Source organism: Marmota monax, unplaced genomic scaffold, assembly GCF_021218885.2.
Source record: "Marmota monax isolate L192 unplaced genomic scaffold, Marmota_monax_Labrador192_F-V1.1 WCK01_AAM20220418_F8-fsc00015, whole genome shotgun sequence".
NCBI lineage: Eukaryota > Metazoa > Chordata > Mammalia > Rodentia > Sciuridae > Marmota > Marmota monax.
In genome coordinates this window covers 3,887,043-3,908,286 of record NW_026692194.1, presented here as the reverse complement: position 1 = coordinate 3,908,286, position 21,244 = coordinate 3,887,043, and the positions used below count along the sequence as shown (strand labels likewise).

The window sequence follows — 21,244 nt, the reverse complement described above, 5'->3', positions numbered from 1 at the left end:
GGTAAATTTGTTCCAGGACCAAGGGCACATCATGCCCAATATCTGCCTTTAAGGGCAAGAGAAAACCATGCATGAAGTTCAGAAGTGTTCCTTCTTTGAAAAAAATAGCTCCAGGGATGTCCTAAAGTTAGTAGATCAGTAAGATTCCGCATCTCTCTCTCTCTCTCTTTTTTTTTTTTTCCATGCTGGAGATTGAACCTAGGGCCTCTCACACATGCTAGGCAAGCTCTATCACTGAACTATATCCTCAGCCCCCATTTTTTTTTAATAATAGGGATATAATCCACATACCATAAAATTTACTCTTGTAAAATGAGCAATGCCATGGTTTTTAGTATATTAACAGAATTGTGCAATTATCACCATAATTTAATTCCAGAAAGTTTTCATCACCCCAAGAAGAAACCCTGGACCCCTAGAAATAAAAGTAAAATCTACTTTCTCTCTTGTGAATTTGCCTATTCTATACATTTCATATATGTGGGATCATAACATCTCTTCCTTTTATAGGTAAAGAGAATTGATGTTCGGAAGGAACCACTGCCCACCTTCCCACTCACTAGAGCCCTCTCCCCACACATTCAAAGGAGGCCTTACAAGAGAAGATCCACTAAAGGTTCAGCCATTTTCACTTGTTCTCCATCTATTCAGAAGAATTTTTTTTTATCGGGAGTTAGACCCAAAAAGTGTGTGTGTGGGGGGGGTGATGGGGGAGGTGAAGATTTCTGGTTAATGTATTAACCAGAACACTTAACTGAGAAGATTCTTTTGCCCAAATATGTATAACAGATGTTGGTCTCTGTATCTGAACCACATGCTAAGTTAAAGTGTGGTCTGCATCCAGGCAACTGATTCTGTTAACACTGGCAGAGCTGCCATACTGAGTAGTACCATGGGGGTATAATTCACATTGCATTCTGGGTGAATGATGCTCACAGTTGTGCAGTGTGAAGACTTCCTGTGTGCACATGATAGCCCTGGACTCTAGAGGGCAGCTATAATTTAAAAGTTTGACTCAGCTGACCACAGTGGTACACACCTGTAATCCCAGTAACTCAGGAGGCTGAGGCAGGAGGATCACAATTTTAAGGCCAGCACTCAGCAACCTAGTAAGACCCTGTGTCAAAATTAAAAAGTAGAAAGGCCTGAAGATGTAATTCATTGGTAGAACATCCCTGAGCTCAATCCCCAATGCCACAAAAGAAAAAAGAAAGATTTGACTCACATTCAAACACAAAGCATGTTGAATATGTATGCTCTATAAAAATGGTGTTGTTGTTGTTCTTGTTTTTCCTTTTAAGAAGTATGGGCTAATGAGTCTCCAAGGCAAAGGGGTTGTGGTTAAGAGGAACTTCCTTGCCAGACACAGTGGCCCACTCCTGTAATCCCACCTGCTTTTGGGAGGTAAGGCTAAGGCAGGAAGATCACAAGTTTGAAGACAACCTCAACAACTTAGCAAGTCCCTAACCAACTTGGAGAGACCCTGTCTCAAAATAAAAACTGAAAAGGGCTGGGGATGTAGCTCATTAGTTGAGCGTCCCTGGTTTCAATTCCCGGTACAAAAAAAAAAAAAAAAAAGAGGAACTTCCTTAACCAGCTGCAGGTCATATTGACTTTCCATTTGCATGTGTGTTCCTATAACAAGGCATCCAGTTTCGTTGCTAGGCACTTAGAGCATCAACATACCTTTTATCTCTCTGTTCTCTGAGCACCTGGCTGCCTGGCTGGATTGCTCCCAGGTGTTCCTTACCTCCAGCCAAGCCCCTTTAAGACCAATCTCATGACAAAAGATAGTCCCAAGATCTCAAGACTGGTAGACTGTTTCATTCAGTCTTCTCAGAAACACAGCACAGTAACGGCCAGGACTGAGAGAGGCCATGTGTCAAAGAGTGCAATAGCATCTTTGGTTTTATTCCATTTATTCCAGGTCAAAATCCAACAGAACTGATCTATAGAGTCAGGAGTCTGATGAGCAGCATCCTATGGGTGAAGGAAGAGGGTAGTGATTGGAAAGTGACAAGAGGGCCCACTGGAAGTGCTAGCAGTGTTCTATTTCCAGACCTGGATGAGTGTTTGCTTTGTGATAATTCATTACATTCACACTTAACGTTTTATGTATTTTTCCATAATTGAGTAAATTAAAAAAAAAAATGAATGAAAGAGCTGCCAGGTATGGGGGCACACGTCAATAACCCCAGAGACTCAGGAGGCTGAGGCAGGAGGATCACAAGTTCAAGACCAGTCTCAGCAACTTAGGACCTAAGCAACTTGGCAAAACCCTGTCTCAAAATTTAAAAAAATAAAATACAATAAAAAGGGCTAGAGATGTTGCTCAATGGTTAAGCACCCTTGGGTTTAATATCTGATACCAAAACTAAAAAAAATTAAAAAGTAAACCAGTGCAAATGAAAAGTTGTCCTTTAGCCACAGATGCTGCTAACTAGGAAAACCCATGTGGTTACTCAGTCTTAAAACCTCAAAGGACACCTGTGAAGAGGGGAGAAAAAGCCACATTCACAGGGCTATATAGGGCAGAGCCGACAAACTCTACCCCTGGTTCTCAACCTCGAAGGCTCATTAGGATCACCCAGATTCAAAAACTTGCCAGTGCCCCACCCACAAAGATTCTCATTCAATTGGTCTAGGCTTGCACATGGATATTGATATTTTACAAAAAGTTCAGGTGAGACAGGCATGATGGCATTTACCTGTAATCCCAGTGACTCAGGAAATGAGGCAGGAGAATCACAAGTTTGAGGTCAGACTGAGGGCAATTTAGCACACACACACACAAAAAAAAAAAAAAGCTAAAAATGAATTAAATTAAATAAAAATAGCCTGGGGTAGAGCTCAGTGGTAGAGCACCCTTGGGTTCAATTCCAAGTACGATTTAAAAAAAGTCCAGGTGATTCTAATGGGCAGTCAAGGCTGCAAACCAAGGGCTAGATATGTTACCACCCTTCCTGACCCAGGTACTTTCTCTCACTGTCTAGTCAGTGCTATTTATATGAAAAGCTCCAGATGGTGTTCCATTTTCCTATATTCACATTTCCTGCCATTTGCCCTTTTGTACAATTAAAGGGTGCCACACGCGGTATTGTTGTATGCAAAACTGACGGTATGTTCACACGAGAGATGACAGTCCTGAAGAACAGACTTGGCTTGACTTTTTCACAATACCACCAGCCGGTACAACAAGCATTATCCTATGCATGTCACCAACAAGAGCTCTGGTGGCACTCCGTGCAGTGGGGTGAGCTCTAATCAATGTGCACTTGTCCTCGGTTCTTTTGTTTTGAATTATGCAAGTAAGACGTGTTTCATTCCCCAGATGTAATAGCCGTCAAAAAACATGCAAATGACAAAGGTGGCAAAGGAGCCATAAAAGTGCCGAGGAAGTATATCAGGTGGATATCAAAATGAACACAAAGAACTGAATGAGGAAACTGAAGATAAAAATCAACAACTAGGGGGTACAAGGAGCCCTCCCATCAAGAAACATCAGGGCAGCCAGAACAGAGGTCAAAACTGTGAACAAGATTAGAAGACAAGGTAACAGGACAACTGTCACAATTTGAGATTAGGGGAGAATGATGTCAAGACACATTTCCTTGGTCTCATGCCCAAGTCTGTCTTGAGGTCAAGTGTATCTGCCTTGAATAAAGCGCTCTCTGGTAAGGGATTCAAATGGCAAACAACGGAATCCACTAATTACAAAAAGCACAACAGCATTAATGACAGGGCATTACTTAGGAGCATACAGAACTTCCCGGAGGGACAGGAAAACAGGTGGGTCACTAACAGTCTGAAACAATGCAGTTAAGAGCCCTGACTTCTAGAAGAGCTGCTCTAACGCCAGTTCCACGGCTGCCACAGCCCACCACTCCACACCTGTGACACCCCCTCCGAAAGCTACCCCAGTGGGATTTTTCCAGGGTAGCCCCACTCCATAATGCTCACGGCCACCTTCCCAGGTGCACCTTCACACAGGAGCCACTGCTTGACAAAACTGCTGGGAATTCTGGGAAAGCAATGTCCTGGTTTCAGCCTTTCTAGCTCAGGAAGCACACCTGATGGGACCTGGAGTGGCTTTGAGTAGCAGACCTGCAGTGTCCGCCACCATTCCTATTGACAGGGCACATCCCTCTCTTCTGGACAAGGTCTGGACTCCTCTGAATGCCTCTTAGATGACAAATGCAGACTTTTGTAAATGATTACTTCAAATCCTCTCATGGTGCTCCTGCCCACCAGCCAATGGATCTATTTCTGCATTGTCACCATGTTTGTTGAGCAATATTTGTTTCATAGCTCTTTGAGTGTTTTATTGTACTTGCCCTTGTTCTCTCCCCCCCCCTCGAGTGGCAAACAGAGAAATGAAAGTAATTATATTTGTAATAAGAAGCATAGGTCCCATAAATTCAATAAAATGGAGATAAAGATTAAAATTACCAGTAGACGCCTGTCACAGTGGTGCACGCTTATAATCCCAACGGCCCAGGAGGCTGAGGCAGGAGGATCACAAGTTCAAAGCCAGCCTCAGCAACTTGTGAGGCCCTAAGCAACTCATTTAGACCCTGTCTCTAAATAAAATATTTAAAAAAGGCTGCATGTGTGGCTCAGTGATTAAGCACCCCTGGGTTCAATCCCTGGTACCAAAAAAAAAATTACCAGTAGAATCAGGCATGGTGGCCCACACTGTAATCCCAGCAACTCAGGAGGCTGAGGCAGGAGATCACAAGTTTGAGGCCAGCCTCAGCAATTTAGCAAGACCCTGTCTCAAAATAAAATGAAGAAGGATTGTGGATGTAGCTCAGTGGTAGAGCCTTTGCCTAGCATGCATGAAAGCCTGGATTTAATCCCTGGTACTGAAAAAAAAAAAAATACCAGTAGTACCCAAAGCCTCAATAAGATTTTTCATTGGAATGAACAATTTCTTCACATGTCAAGAGTACATTTCTACTGCTAAGACTGTGTGAATAGAGAACATGGCTTGTGGACAAAGTGTCTTTAAGGATTTTGTAGTCTTTCTAGGAGAGGACCCCTCCCCTTATAATATGGAAGACTGTTTTGCAGTTTTGCCCATCTTTACTTGGATGCATTTTCCAGACTCCATCAATGTATGAGACAGGGCTTCCCTCTACAGAGAGGAGAAGAGCAGTGGAAGGGGATGAAGAAGGACCCGCAAGTTGGGTCCTCTCCTGTTGGTCACCTGAGACAGCCCCCAGCACCCATCACCTTGGCCCATCAGCTACCAGCCCAGTTTTCCGTTCTTAGTACCAAGACCCTGCCTGGCCCAACAGTCTAGGAAGGGGACATCCCAGGCCCTTGGTCTTCTGCCTGTTGCTCATTCCTGCTCATCCTGACCCCCTGGTCTGGCTGGCAATGAAATGAAGACACTGAGAACAGCTGGAAGTAGAAGGGAGAAGACATCTTTGCCACAGTGAGAAGAGATTTGGAGGAACCTTCCAGGTGAGCTGAGCAGTGCTTGGGTAGTATCCATTGTAGGGCACCAGGCACTACTTGGGGGTGGGTATTTGACCTGTGCATGGCTCCTTCTTAGGTGGCTAAAATTAAATACTTCATTTTCTGATAGAATATCCTATACTTACAAACATGTCATTTCCATCTGTGTGAAAGTAGTGACTTTCAGCAGAGCACAGACCCACATTGCTAAGGGCAACACAAGCATGTCCCATAAGGCTGCTGACCTGTGAACAATAAATTGCTGAACTTAGACTAAATTCACTATTTTTTTTTAAGAGAAATGGCTTGGAACTTCCCCAAATCACAAAAGATGTTTTAATTGAAGCCCAATGGAATAATTACTGGAGCTAGAGGGCCACCCTGTGGTTAAGTGTTAAAAAAGGAGGTCTGGGCTTTTCTTCATCCTTTGCAATTCTGCAGTTAGAGTAGTTCCCCATTATCCCTGGTTTTGCTTTCCCAGGTTTCAGTTACCTGAGGTCAAGCACTGTGCAAAATGATTAAATGGAAAATTCCAGAAATAAATAATTTATATTTTTGTTTATTTGTTCCAGTACTAGGGATTGAACCCAGGGGCACTCTATCACTGAGCTACATCCCCAACCCTTTTTAATTTCTATTTTGACACAGAGTCTCACCAAGTTGCTGAAGCTGGCCTCAAACTTGCGTTCCTCCTGCCTCAGCTTCCCTGATCACTGAGATTACAGGGGTGTGACACTATACCTGGCAAATATATAAGTTTTAACTAACTTTTTATTAGATTATATTGTTATAATTGTTCTATTTTATTATTAGTTATTGTTAACCTCTTACTGAGCCTAATTGATAAATTAAACTTTATCATAAGTATGTTTGTACAGGAAAAAACATACTATATATAGGTAAGATACTATCTGCAGTTTTGGGTCTTCACTGGAGGTCTTAAAACACATCCCTTGAGGATGACAGGCTACTAATAATCTTTTCACCCAAAGAGGCAAACAGGAACACTAAGCCAAATTTTTCAAATTTTCTGCTTAGAATGGTCAGTTAGCTTTGTAGACTATAATCATTAGGCCAAAGTACATTCCTGGACCTCACCTCACACCTACTCAATCAGATGCTCTGGAATGGATCCCAACCACCTGAGTTTTAACAAGCCCTCCAGGTGCCAGGTTAAGACTGAGGACCACCAGTTTAGACCAGAATCTTTTGCTCTGGACTAGCATAACAGCCCAGAATTAAATGAAATTGATTGTAATTATTGTAGAATTTGTTCATTCAGCAACTATTGTATTTCATTCTATTGCAGGAGGATCTGTACCCCAACAGGATAGGTTTCTGCTCAGGAGGTATGAGCCGCCTTGGAAATAAAAAGTCTGAAATAATCTATAAGAAATAAGACAGAGAGCTGGGGTTGTGGCTCTGTGGTAGAGCACTTGCCTAGCATGTGTGAGGCACTGGGTTCGATTCTCAGCACCACATACCAATAAATAAATAAAATTTTTTAAAAAAGAAAAGAAAAAGAAATAAGACAGAGCCAGAAATTAGATTCAAAGAGGAGCACCAGATAGGTCTTCCAGTCCTGATAGGAGCTGGAACTGAACAAGGGGAAAAGGGCCCCTTATTCTTTATTTCAGGGGTAGTACATCAAAGGCAGGGATAAGATTTCAGGGGGAGGAGTCTTGGTTCCGGGCTTGCTTCTAGGTGTGGCAGAGGTCTTGCAGGAAACAGGTTGATTGGCATTTTGGCATCTCCAAGAGATTGTGTGGATCCAGCAGGTCACCCCATCTCTGGTGCTGGCTGAATTTGATTGGAGTGAGGCAGGACCCCACATGAACCAGGCATTCCCAAACCAGGAGGGTTGCTACTGGGAGTTCCTGATACCAGGCTTTCCTGCCTGATGGCTTCCACATCACTTTAGTTCACACACTGTTCATGGATGGCTCCCGGAACCGTTCTTTTAACAAACGTGTTCTGTGCTCAGCTGGAAGGCCTGTGTGATTAGAGAAAAGCAGCTAGGGGAGAGAGCAGAGGAAATGAGTTCTGAGAGGCAGGCAGGGGCCAGGTTGTGCATACAAGGAGAGCATGATGAGGACTTGTGCTTCACGGGGCACTGGATGGTACTGACCAGGGAGTGGATATGATATGACTGTCCTGCTATAAATAACCAGTCCAGCTACTGCAGAGAGAACAGCCAGCGGTGGAGCAGGAGGCCAGAGAGAGGCCCACACAAAGCTGAGAACTTGGCCTGGGCCTAGCCTGGAAGCACGGAGACGGCTGAATTCTGTGTAGATTTTGAAGATAGAGCTAACTGGTCTTACGTGTAAATTGGATAGGAGATGAGACCAAGAGGAGTCCACAATGACACCAATGCTTTGAGCCTAACCAAAACTATATTTAGGAAGGATAATGAGACACCCACCAGGGATACACTTACAATGTATCTCGAAACTTAGTAGTTTATGAACATAGTTAAAATGTTTTAGTAAGAAAGAAAAAAAACAATGAAATTAAGATTATGGGCCAGGTGCAGTGATGAATGTCTGTAGTCCAGCCACTCAGTAGGCTGAGGCAGGAAGACCGAAAGTTCAAAACCAGCCTCAGCAAGTCATTGAGGCCCTGAGCAACTTGGCAAGACCCTGTCTCAAAATAAAAAATACAAAGGGTTGAGGATGTAGTTCAGTGGTTAAGTGTTCCTGGGTTCAAGACTATGGGTCGTTTGGGAGTTCCACGCTATTTACCTAATTCTTTGTTTTTGTTTCAAACAATAGTTCATCTTCTTTTCTGAAAAGGTGTTTGAACTAAAGATTGCTGAATTTCAGGCAGTACTTTTGTACACCGACACCTGATGAAGGTAGGGGCTATACTGAAGGTAATCTATAGGTATTCTTCATTTTAGATAGAAAAATAGGATTCCTTTATCAGCTTGCTACTTTATTCTTCCTGCTGTACCAATTAGCATCGATTATGCATGCCGGCAAACATATATTTTAATATATAGCGGATACCTACTGCCTCTTAGCAGCCAGATTCCTGACAACCTCCACCTTTTGGAGCTCAGGCATGAATTCCCAAGCCACACTCAAAGTTGGGCATGGTGGTGCTCACCTATAGTCCCAGCTGCTTAGGAGGCTGAGGCAGGAGGATCTCGAGTTCAAAGCCAGCCTCAGCAACTTTAGTGAGGCCCTAAGCAATTCAGCAAGACCCTATCTCTAAATAAAATACAAAAAAAGGGCTGGGGATGTGGCTGTTTTGCTCAGTGGTTAAGCGCCCCTAAATTCACCAGGACCAAAAACAAAACAACAACAAAAAAAAAACCCTCCAAGCCACACTCAATAGCTTAAGGGATGCATCTAAAATTAAGGTTAATGATTTAACAAGTTTCATTATTTGGTTTTCCCTGGCAACCACCCAGACTTCCCCAGGTTGAATCTAATTCAGTCCGTGGTCATTGAGTGCTTACTGTGTACAGGGCACGGTCATACTGTAATGACAAATAGAAAGGGAGAAGACAGCAGATGACCACCAACTGCAGCCAGCAGTGAGGAAAAAGGAAGGTCCCAATCTAGAAGAGGACAAAACTCCCTGAGCTTCTTAATTATCACTGATAATACAAGACAATTAAATAGCCCCTCAGCTGGATTATAGCCTAAATTACACAATACAACATAATACAATGCCTAAATTATATAATAATAGCCCATCAAATTTTAAAAAGGAAAAAGAAAAAGAAAATGAAGATGTTAGTAACTGTAGGCAAATATATAAGACATTTTAGAAAAAAAAATAATCAAAACAATTAGCACTTCACTTAAAGGCTTTTTTGTTTATTTTTTTATTTTGGTTTACTAGGGATTGAATTCAGAGATGTTCTGTCAGTGAACTACATCCCCAGCCCTTTTTGTTCTTTATTTTTAGACACGGTCTCACTCTGGCTTTGGGCCTCACTAAAGGTTACAAGTTCAAGGCTGAGGCTGCCCTCGAACTTGCAACCCTCCTGCCTCAGCCACTGGAGTCACTAGGATTACAGGTTTGTGCCACCATGCCCAGCTAAAGGAGTCATTTTTAGTTGTCTCGATGATTAATTAAATTCAAACTATCTCATTTCCATGAGAATTAATATGATGTTATTATAAATGTGCACAGAAGTTTCTATAAAGAAAGAATTTGAAAATTGAATTTTGACTGGCCAAATAGACCCCTAGTCTTTGGATCTTTTTATACGAATGGGTTATCCTAGAGATGAGGGGTTGGAAAGAGAAAGAATAATTGCTAGGCCTTTCCTCCCCTTGAATTCTCTCCTCTTCCTTTTTTCCTTCTCTTTGTCTTCTTTTGGTTTTTATTGGGAAAATTTAAAAATATACACAAAAGTAAGCAAAATAGCATAAAGAAGCTTTATATATTCATCACCCACTGGTCACTCTATCTCATCTAGACTCATCCAGATCCCTTTCCTGAATTATTTTGAAGCAAATTTCAGACATCATATATTTTTGTCCATAAATATTTCACTGTGTATTGTTTAGCAACTAAAGAGTCATTTTTTTGAAAATCCCTCAAATTCCATTATTATATCTAAATAATTAATATTTTTTCAGTACAGGGATTGAACGCAGGACTTTGAACATGCTAGGCAAGGACTCTCCTGTAGTGGCACCCCCTTTCTCCACAGAAAAGTCTTAATTGGGCTTTTACAGAAATCTTCACCATCGCTGATTTTAGGAATGTCAGCAAGAGTCTCTATAAAAGAGTTCAATGTATATAAACTTCCAATTTTCATGTTGCCCTGTTTTTACTTGGTCACTGGCTGGGAAGAAATCAGCACTCCAGGTGCTGGACACCCCCTTACCAGTTTCTCACAAACATTTATCCAGCATAGTAGTTTGTAAAAATGTGTAAACAAGGCCTCTGGCCTTGAGCTGGAGCTTCACAGAGATGTCTACATTTCTGAGATAAGAGAAGTTACCAGTTGGGCTCAGTGGTAACAGCTGGCAGGAGGAGGAAAGAAAGGGGAGAAGAAGCTCTCCCCTTCTCAGGTGTTGTCCTTGAAGGGTTAACTTGCCCAGAATAGTGAAAGAAAAAGCTGCTTTTATGTGAACTTCTGCAGTCTGTGAACTTCTGAGCCCCTCCTCTTACATGCGCTGAGATTGATTGATTACAACAAAAGCTGTGCCCTCTGAACCTGACTGCAGCCAAATAAAACTGTTTCCTGCTGTCTTTGGTGTCTTGCCTCGTTTGTCCCTACAACACTCCCACTAAGCTACATTCCCAGTGGCTAATGAAAATTCTTTAATCTGATCAAATCTATACTGAGCTCAGATTTCCAATTGCTTAATAAATTAAGCTATTAAAAAAGAGGTTTATTTTGGCTTGTGACAGGTAATAACTTTCTATAAGAATCAGACTCTGCCATTGAGACTTAGTCCCCTGGTTCCCCCCAGCCCTTAAAAATTTTTTTTCACTGGAATTAATTGGTTGAACTCATCAGGGCCTTTGGCCTGGAGAATCCGCACAGTCTGGATTTTGCTGATTACAGTTCCACGACAGCCTCACCTTAATGTGTTCCTCTCTCCTCTCCTTTGAGCACCTATGAATTGCTGGTTGGAATTAGTGGCTCTTTTTGATTCAGGTTCAGTGTTTTTGCAAGACTCTTTTGTGGGTGGTGATGTGTTATTCTAGCAGGAGGCTTTTCATGTCTGGTGCTCTCTCTTTTTGTTATCACAAAACAAAAGGATCATGGGGCTCAGTACCTAGGTCCTGAAATACAGACAGGGTTATAACACAGTGATAGTCTAATACCAAGTCCTTATAACAGCACTTACAGAGGAAAGGGGCTGGGGATGCAACTCAGTGGTGGGATACTTGCCTACCATGCATAAGGCCCTGTGTGGGATCCCCAGTACAAAAAAAAAGGAGAGGGAGTGGAGAGAGATTGGTTCCCCAATGATACAGTTCATACAGAAAAACAGGATAAATGATTGAATCTTTTTCTTTTTTTCTTTTAATTTGTTATATATGACAGCAGAATGTATTATAATTCATATTACACATATAGAGTACAATTTTTCATATCTCTGGTTGTACACAAAGTAGAGTCACACCATTCAGGTCTTCACACATGTACTTAAGGTAATGATGTCCATCTCATTCCTGAATCTTTTTCTTTATCAACCAGTTTTCAAAATAAATGGGTTGGCTTTCTATCGTCTTCAACAGGGAACAATTTATTTCTTCTTAGGAATATCATTAACCGTAGCTTCAACTCTATTTGATGTGTTTTAATTCCTTGCAGTTTTTATCCTCACTGATGTTGAATTCATCCTGCCTTTAGCCAGTGGAGGCTTTCAGTTGGCTTCTGAATTCTTTTGGCATGACCCAAGTCATCTTTGAATGTTTCCATACTCTCCAGTATGAAAAGATCTTCCAGTCTCATTTCATAATTTCCTGCTAAAGACATGGACCCAAAGATTTCTCCCAGGCATCCTGGTTTCTTTTGGTGGGAAATAATCATTTGATCCCATAATCTGGAGGTTAGGGGTGCTCAGTGCTATAGGCTGGGTCATTGCTTCTAGGTCTTTTGCAGACAGGGCCAGGAGATACATTCTGAACTCACACTGATGGTCCCCATTTAGAAGCACCACTATAGGGTTTTGACTTGACCCCTCTATCTTACATCCATATCTTCTTTCTCCTACTCTGAAACTTCTAGTTTTCATTGTCTCTTAGAACAACAGAATTATAAGGTCACAATAATGTGTTACCATTGGGCTAAACATTAATCAGTGCCTAGGAAAGCTTGCAGTGAGAATTTTAAAGTCTTTAAAAGAATGTGGTAAGCCAGGCATGGTGGTATACACCTAATCCCAGCTACTCTGGAGGCCTGAGATAGGAGGATCACAAATTCAAAGCTAGCCTCAGCAACTTAGTGAGGTCCTAAACAACTTAGCAAAACCCTGTCTTAAAAAAAAAAATAAAAATAAAAAGGGCTGGGGATGTGGCTCAGAGATACAGCACCCCTCAGCTCAATAAATAAATAAATAAAAGAATGTGATAATGAGGGAAATGGAGAAGGGAAGCTGGCATTCCCCTTTAATCCTTAGGAGAGGATCTGAACAAAGTGACCTTGGTTGTGAAGTAAAGCAATGTACTCAAAACATCTGAAGAAAGCCCCCTGCGTAGTGGGCATGAGACCTGTTCTATATGTTCTCCCGGCTTGTAGACACTGCGGGGCCCTCCATTGTGGCCTGGCCCCGGCAATAATAAAATATCCAAAACCTCTCCGTATGCTTGGGATGTTTACAGCCTTGGGGGGGGGGGGGTTGAACAATTTATCACACAGCAATAAAATTTCATAATCACATAACAACATTTCTGAAAACAAAAATATGATCATTTGGTTTTTGTGGGGTTTTTTGTTTGTTTGTTTTTTGTTTGTTTATTTGTTTGTTTTTGTCTTTTCAGGAAACATTTTTTTGTTGCTCCATGTTTAAGAATTGTCACTGATGATAGAAAATCAACACTTTTAGATGCTCTCCTGCATAGCCCAGCTCAGCTTCTGAATCTTGTTCTTTGCAGACCTATCAACATATTTCTCTCCAATATGAACAATCATTTAACCCATGATTGCCACAATCAGTCTTAACCTCCAATTTCAATACTTGGCCTTGACTTAGAAAGCTCTTCAGGACTGTCCTTAATTCAGAGAAAACAGCTTCAGGTAAAGGAGATGCAGTGGTCACTGTGCAAGGTACTTCTCCGAGGTACACGCTCACAATGGTAGAAAAGGCAGAATTGAAGCCACGGGCATTGCCTAGGCAATTGTTTTTAGCAAGAAAGTCCATCAGGTTAGACCTGATGGGGAAAACCTCTCTTTTGTTGTCATGTCATATACGTTTATGTGGGGGGTATTTTGGGGGGGGGGCGGGTGTGCCGGGGATTGAACTCAAAGGCACTTGACCACTGAGCCACATCCCAGCCCTATTTTGTATTTTATTTAGAGACAGGATCTCACTGAGTTGCTTAGCGCCTTGCTAAATTGCCGAGGTTGGCTTTGAACTCTGGATCCTCCTGCCTCAGCCTCCAGAATTGCTGGGATTACAGGCATGTGCCAACCACGCCCAGCCTAAGTTTTTCATTTTGATGGAACACTTAATATAGGGATTCAGAATAGAAGCCGCCACATTGGGTTCCTTCATGAGTCGTGCTACTCTCAACAACTCCTTTTCTACTTATTCCTTTTATTCTGTTTAGATGCAGTAGAACAAAAAGCAGTAGCATAGTGGCCTTCAAAGCCGTATATCTGAACAGGAGGTCTCTCAAGCTTGGTAAATGGTCTGACCACAGATGTGCGGAAGCATCACCTGCCTCAAGAGCCCGGTCAGCCATCTTCTCTCCTGATCATTTGGTTTTTAAAAATGTGTTTTGTTTTGTTTTTCTGTCCTGGGGATTTAACCCAGGGCACTTTTCCACTGAGCTACATCTCCAGAACTTTTTATTCTTTGAGACAGGGTCTCACTAAGTGACTTAGGGCCTCAGTAAATTGCTGAGGCTGGTCTCTGATTTGCAATCCTCCTGCCTCACTCCTGAGTCACTGGGATTATAGACATCTGCCAACACATCCAGCTGTATGTGTGTATTTTTAAAACACAATTGCATATTCTCTGCATTTTTCTCTATCTTGCTTTTTTTACTTCACAATATACCTTAGAGATCAGTCCATGGTGATATTTAGAGATATTCTTCATGTATTTTTATGTAGACAGCTGCCAACTGTGATTGAGTGTTTGTTGTACCCTGTGCCAGCATTGTTTCAAATGGTTTATACAAATTATCCCACTTAATTTTCCTAACAACCTAGTGAGATTGAAACTATTATAATTGCCATTTTTCAAATAGGAAATTGAAGGTTGAGTAATAATGTCCAAAGGGGCCCAACTGAAAAGCAATGAATCATCTTTAAGATAGAAGGAGAAAAAAATGGGACAGGCAGGGTGGCACACATCTGTAATCCTAGCAACTCGGGAGGCTGAGGCAGGAGGATCACAAGGTCAAAGCCAGCCTCAGCAAGAGCAACTTAGCAAGACCTTGTCTCAAAATAAAACATGAAAAGGGCTGGGGATGTGGCTCAGTGGTTAAGTGCCCCTAGGTTCAATCCCTGGTGCCAACAAAAAAAAAAAAAAAAAAAAAGGAAAAAATTGGATAAATTTTACATCTTCATTTTTCATATATTTCCTTATCTTTAGTTAAAGGAAATTTACACTAGCATACAATTAGTAGACATCAGTGTCCCAGAATACTCAGAAGCTATGCCTGATCACAAAGATTCCTGAAGAAGTTTCCATGGATTCAGATGGCTTACAGAGCAAACAGAACATTTAAATAGACACAGAAGGTAGTTTGAAAACCACTTTTAAAAGCTATTCTAGTATGTGAATAAAAGCAGCCTCGATTAACTATACAAAGGATGAGATGACTTGGAATAAATGAAAAATTAAAGTAAGCACAATGTCACAGAAATCATTGACAGGGTGTAAATTCTTGGGGCACAGACACAGGGACATGTCTACTGACATGCTCCATCTCTTTCCTTATTTTGTTGTTCTTTTTTTGTTGTGTCTTTTTATATATAGCAGGATCTCTTTCAGTCATCAGCTTTCCACTCAGGGGAGATAGAAACGTTCTAGAGAGAGGGAAAGGCTAGAGGGCTAGGATACGAAGCCAAATAGCATCTATTCCAGGCCTTATTATAATGCTTTGTATTATAATTGCTTATATGCCTGGTTTCTCCTATTTATTTATTTATTTATGTGCTGGCAATTGAACCCAGGGGTGCTTAACCACTGAGCCACATCCCCAGTCCTTTTTAATATTTCATTTAGAGACAGGGTCTTGATGAGTTGCTTAGGGCCTCACTGAGTTGCTGAGACTGGCTTTGAACTGGGGCTTTGAACTATAAAAACAAAAGAAATTCATCTTACTAAAGTAGAGAAACTTGTCCAAATTCAGAAATTTCATAAGGATTGTTTTAGAATGTGAATTTAAAAGGAGGTCAACAGCTAAAAAAGAGATGAAACGGTTTTAGGTATGAAATATATATTTTAATATAGAAAGTAAAAGACATTTTTTTGGATGAAAAAGTCTTTTGCCTGGTAAAGGAAAAGGTTGTAAAATGTCTAAATAAGTTATAGAAGGTTTATGGAGGGTAAATTTCAAAAAGTTTGTGTGTAACTAAATTGGTTATATATAATTAACACAATTAGCTAAAGTTACATAAGGCTTTTTTTTTTCTTTTTTTATAGTGTCAGAGATTTAACTCAAGGCTTTATACATGTGAGGCAAGCACTTTACCAACTGAACTATACCCCCCCCCGAGACTTTTTCCTCTTAAAAGAAAATTTCTAATCTACAAGGCTAAAGGTTTATGAAGGGGGAAGGGTGTCTCTGACATGGAGCATGCTTACAGAAACAGATGAAAAGAAAGGGCTCTTTTCAAAGACATCTGATACATTTCAGGAGGGAGTGGTCAGACTCCTAGGACAGTTATTTACAATCCAATATGTAGGGACCCATGGGTTAATAGGCTTCCTGAAAAAGGGCTGAGAGACTGGAGGGGAACTGACCCTTTCTCCAGACACAAGTCAAATATACTGATACAAACCAAAGTTTGACTCTCTATGTATTAAAGTAATAAGGATTTCTTAAAACTTTAATCTGTTCTTACTTCTCAAGTTAATTTCTTATGTCTGTTAAGTTTTGTAATTTAGAAAAACTAATCTTAAAGGAATTATTGTTTGTCTAACTCTGGTTAAACAACAAGTATTATTTTAGAATATTCCACTACATTCCAGAGTCTTAAGTTTTTCTTCAAAAGCAAAATTTCATTAGTATAATAACATCAGTGTAATTGTGATGTTATTACTAGCTTCTTTGTATACTGGATGTATTTGTATTTTCCAAATGTACAAGCCTTTAGAGTATAAGATTTTTTTTTTACCTTTAATTTATTTATTTATATGGGGTGCTGAGGATCGAACCTAGGGCCTCACATGTGCTCTCGGCGAGCGCTCTACCACTGAGCCACAACCCCAGCCCCTAAAGTATAAGATTTAAAAGAACATTTAACAGAGCTTGTGTTCTCAAAACTAAAGTTCTTCATAACAGTGGACTCTTACAGACTTATATAAAAATAACAAATTTAGTTGGGAATTTATTTATGCCATTTAATATCTTGTAATTAGATAAAATAATTTGTCATAAGTTATAAAATTTTGTGTTAATCTTTACACCATGATGGGAATTTGAATACATTTTTGAAAGGTGATAGGATAGCCTGGCTTATTTAAAGGTTGACAATTTGGGATAGAAAGACATCTTGCCACTTTCTCACAGAAGGGGGTTAAAAGCTCTTTTAACTTGTTTGATTCATGTTTCATATGTTGAATTATGTTAATGTTGAATTATGTTAACTGATTCATATTGACTCAGAAAATGATATGTAAAAACTTTATAAAATAATATTTGAGAGAGAGACAAAGACCAGTTTCAGAAATAAAACACCTTACCTAAGCTTTGTCAAGAGGCCATCTCACCCGAATTAAGACTCTGTCTCTCACTTTATTCTATGTTAAGATAATCATTCAAGTTCATTTAAAATTAGGTTCAAAAGATAGATTTAGTTATAAGGATTACTGTAATCTTGAACAGGAAATATATAACTAAGTAAAGATTTGAAATTACAAAAATTATATTTCTTGGTTCCTAGCTATGATACAAACTAAATATGTTTTTGCTCTTGTTAATCTCATATTTTCCTTGTAAACTCTATAACTATTGTTTTCTTAGTGCCTTTCAGAAGTATAACTTCTAGTATAACAACCTAAGTGAATTTGAGATAATTAGGCCATCACCTATAGGACAAACAAGGTGTGAGGCTGACTTCCAGTACTTAATGACCCCATTTCAAAATTTTATTGCTCATCTTATTATAAAAGGCATAAGTTGAGTTGTACAATTGTGAAAGCTGAGCCTTCTTTCATTGTGATACCCTCTTCAGTTCAACAACAACATTGGCTTTGACAATTCCTCACCTGCTTGACAGGTGACTTTTGCTAATTTTCCTGGCCAAGTAGAAAATACACATCAAGTCATTTCTCAGTGTTTGGCTACTTCTCCAGTGCTGGGCCATCAACTAAAACTGATAATACTCTCACTGATAGCAATTCTTCTTTTCAACCGTTTTGTGATCAGTATCATATTGATCACCAAACTGGTATCCCTTATAATCCGCAAGGCCAGGCCATTGTAGAACAGGCTCACTTGTCCCTTAAGTCACAATTACAAAAACAAAAAGGGAAAGATAGAACCCCACAAAATTGGGGGCTGGGGTTGTGGCTCAGTGGTAGAGCTCTCGTCTAGCATGTGCGAGGCCCTGGGTTCAATCCTCAGCACCACATAAAAATAATCAAAATAAAGGTATTGTGTCCAACTACTTCTAAAAAAGAACCCCACAAAATAGTTTGAATCATGCTATCTTTGTTTTAAGATTTTTTTAATTGTGATGCTAAGGGTCTCACTGCTCAGAGTGACACAATGTACCTCCCACTGCAGGAGGCCCTCAGGCCTAATCTGATGGACAGACTTACAAACAGAACAATGGAATGGCCCAGATCTGGTAATGATGTGAGGTAGAAGCCATGCTGTGTCTTTCCAGAAGGTACAGCTAATCCTATCTGGCTACCTGAGTGTGTTGTTTGTCAACACCATGGAGGATCTCAAGCCACCATTCAGAAAACTGAAGAACCTGACACATCAAGCTGAGTAAATCATCAAATAGCAGGGGGGTACTAAATCTTTAGCCACCATGATTGTGGCTATGCTGTCTTTGTTGAGCTGTCAGATAAGTAGGGTTCATGGGGCAACTTATTGGACTTATTTCCCAGATCCACGTTTAGTGCACCCAGCAGTGTGGACTGGAGAATCCATTCTAGGATTTACTAATGATACAAACAGAACGGGAGGTTTTTCAGATAAACATATGGTCCTTGTTCATACAATTGGATTTAATTATACTGGATATAGTGGGAGTCTACCTATATGTTAGTCCTACAATGATATTACTATTTAAATGTGACCCCAGAGAAGTCAGAATATGGGGAAGCCAAGGTAGCCATTGTCATTGGTCCCTGGGATTTTAAAGTGTATTTCCAGTTAGAAAAATGAGACTCCCCAATGTCAAAACCATGTTCCCCACAGAACATCCCCCAATACCTTATTGCCCTAATCACACTACAACAGAATCGGGAGTCTTTTCTAAATGCGTGGGGCGTGCCAATATTTTGCCACTGTGACATAATGTCTCGGGCACTAGTGGATATATTTTGGACTGGTCTCATAGATTTGATAAGATGCACCCACATCAGGAATTTTGACTCCTAGAGGATTTGTTATTAATGTTCTGACCTCAGTGGTGATGGCATACAAAGAGATCTGTGGCATTTGATAGCTGCCTTAGATTTCATCTATTATCCTGGCAGCTCCCTAACTGATCTTGTGGACAAGAGCTGTAAAGTGGTTCCCTGTTACTGCCTGTGGGCCTGCGTACAATCTCCTTACGTTTTAATTTCTGGGAATATAAAAGTAAATAGAACTGGAGAAAAGTACTATGTAACTTGTCCAAGTTGCAATCTGACTGATTGCATTACTAGGTATAATAGAGGACAAGGAGTGCTTGTGTTACTCCAACCCTCCTTTGTTTTAATCCCAGCCAACATTTCAAAGCCCTAGTACTCTCATGCTGGAGTGCAATCCTACAGCAGATTCCCATCTAGCTGAATAGACACCAGTGTGCTCTTGGTATTATTGCATTTGGAGTAGTCATTTTGATATCTGTTTTGGTCCCTGCCATGACATCCACCCTATCCTTATCCAAAAGCATTCAAAATGCACATTTTCTATGATTTGGATCAAAATACTTGTAAGTCCCTACAAAATCAGGTAAATATTGATGAAAAAAGTAAATGATGATTGATGATAAAAACTAAATTAAATGCCCTGGAAGCTACAGTGATAAATACGGGAAATGAACTTGCTGCTCTTAAATTCAGACAGTGGCTTTGTTGCCATATTGGCTACCAATCTGTTTGTATTACAGCGGCAAGATACAACATTTCTCAATGGGACTGGGAGAAAGTTAAAAATCATTTAGTGGGCATTTGGCAAAAAAATAATGACAGTCTAGACCTTATGGAGTTACATCACATCCATGATATTCAGGAGAGCAGGAATGATCTTGTGGATCCCGCATGACTTGCTGAACAAATACTTAATGATTTAAAGGATTTTAATCCTTGGAATATGTTAAAATATCCAATATGGTACATTTTGGAATTATGTGTTTGCTACTGATACTCTTTTGTGTTATAACATTAGGATGCCTCATCTTCCGAGAAGAAATCCGACAACTCCTTATCATAGCTCATCATCAAAGTGGGGGAGAGTTGGGAGTGGTGATCACAGTCTCTGTCATTCGACAGGAGTATGCCTGCGCTAGGAACTCCTTGTACAAAGGCATAAGTTGAGACTTCTCAGTTGCTCTGGTGACACTGGAGGTTCTGTGCATGGCACAACACTATCAGTCTTGACCCTGAATTCAGATACCACCTGCCAGGGGTAAAGAATTATGAGTGCAAGTTGATAATTACAATTGGGGCTGCCCAGAACTTCTTCCTTCATCCTGCATGCTTTGAAGAAACCCCCCCCCCAAATAAAATAAAATAAAATAAAAAACACAACAACTTTGATGTTAAAACCTATATAATAAACATGCCAAGCTAGCTCTACTCTCCATCAGAGTACAAATGATCCACCTGGTCTCAGCTTTTTCTCTCTTTGTCTGTTTATCTTTTCTAATCCCCCATCACCCCTCACTGGTTTCCTGAATTAATGGCTGCACAGGTCATAGCAAGAGCACCTCTCCTTCCCCTAAGCTCTGTGGTGTGAAGGTGTATGCTCTAGAACAGCTACATCAGTCAAGGTCCCAGAAGGAAATAGAAGACACAGTCAAATTGGGCAATTAAAGAAGCAATTAATAAATGGAGTCTTTACAAAGATGGGATCCAGGAGTAGGGAAAACTCAAGGAATAGTTAAGTATCTTAGGGCTATTACTGCCCTTGGCTTACAGGGGGCAGTTTCTGGAATCCAGAGACAGAGCCTTATTGATATGGTCGCCTCCCAGGAGAGCCATCCACGAGGGCGGCTATGTTGTGCCTCGTGGAAGACAGAGGGGTTAATAAGTACCCCAGCCTCTGCTGAGCTCATTCTCCTCACTGGCCAAACCCCAGTGGAAGGCAGAGGGCAAGGGAGCCCATGAATATCATCCAGGTCTGTCACAAGCCGTCCGAGGGCTCTGTGTGTGGATTATAAGGTGCTTAGTAACCTAATGAAGGGATAAGTGTGGCATTGGGGGCCTCCTGTGGCACTCCCCAGAGGGATTGATCTCCTGATGCAGGTGAATTTCCCCCTCAAGCTCTGCCAGAGATGCCACGCAGCACCTGAGATGGGTGTGTCCTGCCAAAATGTCAATCAACCTGCTGACTCCAAGACACCTTGAAGCAAGACTCTGCCCTTGAAACCTTATCCCTACCTTTGATGTCCCCAATATAAGGGCTCCATTTTGCTTTTTCCAGTGTGGAAGCTCCATCCCTAAGATTGGCTAGCCCGTCCTGCTCCTGCTTTCTAAAAATATTTCCTGTGTTCTATGGTTTTTTTCATCATTTTATCTTT

At 40.8% G+C, this 21,244-nt stretch overlaps 1 pseudogene; it reads right to left on the bottom strand.

Annotated features, from left to right (window-relative positions):
- Positions 1 to 12,985: 12,985 nt before the first annotated feature.
- On the bottom strand, positions 12,986 to 13,819 carry LOC124077668 (ATP synthase subunit O, mitochondrial-like; annotated as a pseudogene).
- Between the last annotated feature and the right edge of the window lie 7,425 nt (positions 13,820 to 21,244).